Source organism: Moschus berezovskii, chromosome 18 (genome assembly GCF_049115385.1).
Source record: "Moschus berezovskii isolate FMDL1 chromosome 18, NW_MosBer_1.0, whole genome shotgun sequence".
Lineage (NCBI taxonomy): Eukaryota > Metazoa > Chordata > Mammalia > Artiodactyla > Moschidae > Moschus > Moschus berezovskii.
In genome coordinates, this window is record NC_142477.1 from 46,687,798 (window position 1) to 46,692,480 (window position 4,683).

Here is a 4,683-nt window from a genome sequence, read left to right on the forward strand (position 1 = left end):
TCATTGGAAGGACTGATGCTAAGGCTGATACTTTGGCCACCTCAGGCAAACAGTTGACTCACTGGAAAAGACCCTGATGGTGGGAGGGATTGGGGGCAGGAGGAGAAGGGGACGACAGAGGATGAGATGGCTGGATGGCATCACTGACTCAATGCATGTGAGTCTGGGAGTTGGTGATGGACAGCGAGGCCTGGCATGCTGTGACTCAAACAAGGAGTCGGACACAACTGAGCGACTGAACTGAACTGAACTGAGTGGTCTAGTGGTTTTCTCCACTTTCTTCAATTTCAGTCTGAATTTGGCAATAAGGAGTTCATGATCTGAGCCACAGTCATCTCCCGGTCTTGTTTTTGCTGACTGTATAGGAATCAGCGAACTAAGATGGACTGGAATGGGTGAATTTAACTCAGATGACCAGTATGTCTACTACTGTGGGCAGGAATCCCTTAGAAGAAATGGAGTAGCCATCATAGTCAACAAAAGAGTCTGAAATGTAGTACTTGGATGCAATCTCAAAAACAAAAGAATGATGTCTGTTCGTTTCCAAGGCAAGTCATTCAGTATCACGGTAATCCAATCCCGACCAGTATTACTGAAAAAGCAGAAGTTGAACAATGCTATGAAGACCTACAAGACCTTCTAGAACTAACACCCCAAAAAGATGTCCTTTTTATTATAGGGGACTGGAATGCAAAAGTAGGAAGTCAAGAAACACCTGGAGTAACAGGCAAATTTGGCCTTGGAGCACGGAATGAAGCAGGGCAAAGGATAATAGAGTTCTGACAAGAGAACGCACTGGTCATAGCAAACACCCTCTTCCAACAACACAAGAGAAGACTCTACACATGGACATCACCAGATGGTTGAAATCAGATTGATTATATTCTTTGCAGCCAAAGATGGAGAAGCTCTGTACAGTCAGCAAAAACAAGACTGGGAATTAGAATTATATAGTTTTGATGCACTAGACTGCCTAATATATAGGTAATATCCAATTAGAGTCAATGATTTTATTTCATTATGTTATTATCATCATAATTTTCTATCCTTAGGATCCCATCCAGTTTTACTTTTGTAAACTAGACATGCTCAATTCTTCATATGATATAATTTTAATTCTTATAATCTTGATTGTATTTTTCTGATTTGACTTTATCTGTTTTATTCTTCATGTGAGGCTCATGAAATAAGTCAAAATTTTTGACATTATATATTTTTACTGTAAGCCATTAAAAGTTATTAAGAAATTATATTACGTTTTGTATTTGCTCTCAAGACTTCTAGCTTCTTTGCATGGGTCATAACTTACTCTATGTTTTACTTCAAAATCTAGTTATAGGCATGCTGATATTTGATAAGTGTTTGACATAAAAATTAACTGTTAATTAAAACAACTAAACTTTATTCACCTGTGCACTGTTAGCTCTTCCCACACTCTACATTTGTAAACTTGGTTTTTTTATCTTTAGAATTTTATATTCATTACTCTTAGACTTCCCTGGTGGCTCAGATGGTAAAACATCTGCCTACAATGCAGAGACCCGGGTCTACAGTGGGAGACCCGGGTTCAGTCCCTGCGTTTGGAAGATCTCCTGGAGAAGAAAATGGCAACCCACTCCAGTATTCTCGCCTGGAAAATCCCATGGATGGAGGAACCTGGTAGGCTACAGTCCATGGGGTCACAAAGAGTAGGACATGACTGAGTGACTTCACTCACACACTCACTCACTCTTAGATTATATCCTTTTTAAAAAGTTGACATTTTTCTTTTAATTACTCACTATGGTCACTAAAATTTTCCTGTTTTATATTATAACATCATTTTTCAAACAACTTGAAATAGAGTTGGCAATGAAACCTATCACTAGAAAGTCCCTCTAACCTGATGTGTTGTTTATTTGCTCAGTCATATCTGACTCTTTGTGACCCCATGGACTGTAGTCCTCCAGGTTCCTCTTTCCATGGGATTTTCCAGGCAAGAATACTGGAGTGGGTTGCCATTTCCTCCTCCAGGAGATCTTCCTGACCCAGAGATAGACCAGCATCTCTTGCATAGGCAGAGGCACCAGGAAAGCCCCAACCTAATATGTTACCACTGAGCCACCAGGGAAGCCCCAACCTAATATATCTCATTTAATTAATGACATATTGAGTTGGCCAAAACTTTCATTTGTGTTTTTCTGTACCATCTTATGGAATATCAGAAGATATTCAGTTACTGCCCTCAAGACTGTTTTGCTCCTTTTTGAAATTTTCCCAACTGTCATTTGAATACTTCACTGAGGGGCAAGTGAAAAAGTATGAAACTGGAAAGTTACATGGAATGAAACAAAATTTTTCTTTTTAATTAAAAAGTCAAACATTACAACTTTATTCTTAGACAAGTGGGGAAGGGCTTTTAAATTTAAGCCTGAAAATGACTTAAAAATAACATTGTTGCTTAGAAATTTTCTTTTATAAACACAGTTCTATTGTAATGTGGAGCATTTATCAGAAAATTATGAGACTGCAGGCTCACAAAATATTTAGTAGGTTTAAAATAGGAGTCCAGAAAAGAGCACATGTGAACTAGAACCAAAAAGTAATATTTCTGTTTTCTTTATAATTATTCATAAAATATCCTATAAGAAATATCTCTAGAATTCAATGATTTACTAAATAATATAAAAAGATGAATATCTATTCAAAACATTAATAAATTTAAAATATAGAATACAAAGTATCTAGCAAAAATAGTTTACAGTGAAAATTTATTGAATAAAGTTTAGCAAATCATAAGGATTGCAATTTTTTAAAAACTTATGAGATAGTGAAATTATGTCTCTTAAGGCTTGTATCATATAGAACTGAATTACCAATAAATCATCAGTTTTCCTTAAGAATTGCTCTGGTTTCTTGTTTGATTTAAGTTTCTCAATTTTCCTTAAAAATTAAGTGTTTGGATGAATTTCTTATCTGATATTACCTTTCTTATATAAATCAAAATGTTATATATTACTCCAATGACATAATTCTAAAATTGAGTTAATTAATTAAAAACCTGTAATAGATATCTTCCTTTAGCTCAGATGGTAAAGAATCTTCCTGCAATACAGGAGTCCCAGGTTTGATCCCTGGGTGAGGAAGACCCTCTGGAGAAGGGAATGGCAACCCAATCCAGGTTTCTTTCCTGGAGAATCCCATGGATGGAGGACCCTGGCAGGCTTCAGTCCGTGGGGTTGCAAAGAGTCAGACTTGAATGAGTGACTAACACTACTAATAGATAACAGTAATATTGTTTATGAATGTGTAATGTTCATTGATGAAAGTGAAAGAGGAAAGTGAAAAGGTTGGCTTGAAGCTCAACATTCAGAAAACGAAGATCATGGCATCTGGTCCCATCACTTCACGGGAAATAAATAGGGAAACAGTGGAAACAGTGTCAGACTTTATTTTTTGGGCTTCAAAATCACTGCGGATGCTGACTGCAGCCATGAAATTAAAAGACGCTTACTCCTTGGAAGGAAAGTTATGACCAACCTTGATAGTATATTAAAAAGCAGAGACATTACTTTGCCAACAAAGGTCCATCTGGTCAAGGCTATGGTTTATCCCGTGGTCATGTATGGATGTGAGAGTTGGACTGTGAAGAAAGCTGATCGCCAAAGAATTGATGCTTTTGAACTGTGGTGCTGGAGAAGACTCTTGAGAGTCTCTTGGACTGCAAGAAGATCCAACCAGTCCATTCTAAAGGAGATCAATCCTGGGTGTTCATTGGAAGGACTGATGCTAAAGCTGAAACTGCAATACTTTGGCCACCTCATGCAACGAGTTGACTCAATGGAAAAGACTCTGATGCTAGGAGGGATTGGGGGCGGGAGGAGAAGGGGACGACAGAGAATGAGATGGCTGGATGGCATCACCGACTCTGTGGACATGAGTTTGAGTGAACTCTGGGAGTTGGTGATGGACAGGGAGGCCTGGCGTGCTGTGATTCATGGGGTCACAGGGAGTTGGACAAGACTGAGTGACTGAACTGAACTGAACTGAATGTTCATTGATGACAGTATCACATAAAAAGACAACCATATCAAACTAGAAAAGTATATAATGTATACTTCTCATCAATATTGATACAGAAAATGATTATAACATAATTTTAAACATTGTCTAATTTATCTGAGCAATAATTTTTAGTGGGAGAAACTGCAAAGTTGCATGTCAAAGTGTGTCAGGGAAGGAGGAAATAACTCATTTACCATCAAATGTTAATTGGAAGTCTGCTTATAAAGCTTAGGGAAGAAAGAGCCATGAACAACTAAGTTCAGATTCAGCTAACCCTTCCTTACTAGACAAATAGCAAACCTTTAATCCTAGAGAAATTTCTTAAAAAGTAACTGAGAATTATGTAAACCATAAGAATTATTGGGACAGTCACCTAAGCCATGTAGTTCTGTTTCACTGCTGTTCTCTGAAACCTAATGCCTCTGCAGACCTCCAGAATTGCTAAAAGAGATTCAGAATCATTAAGAAATCAGTAGAAATGGTTTTAAAACTTGAGTTAACACCAATGCTCACTTTATTCCATTTTGACTCTTAATAGTAGGAAACTGACCAAGTCATATTTGATTATGTAGATAACATGGTAGGCTTACACCCTTGAGTTTTCTTGCTGTTAGATGAAAGGTGTCTAAACTTTCCAAA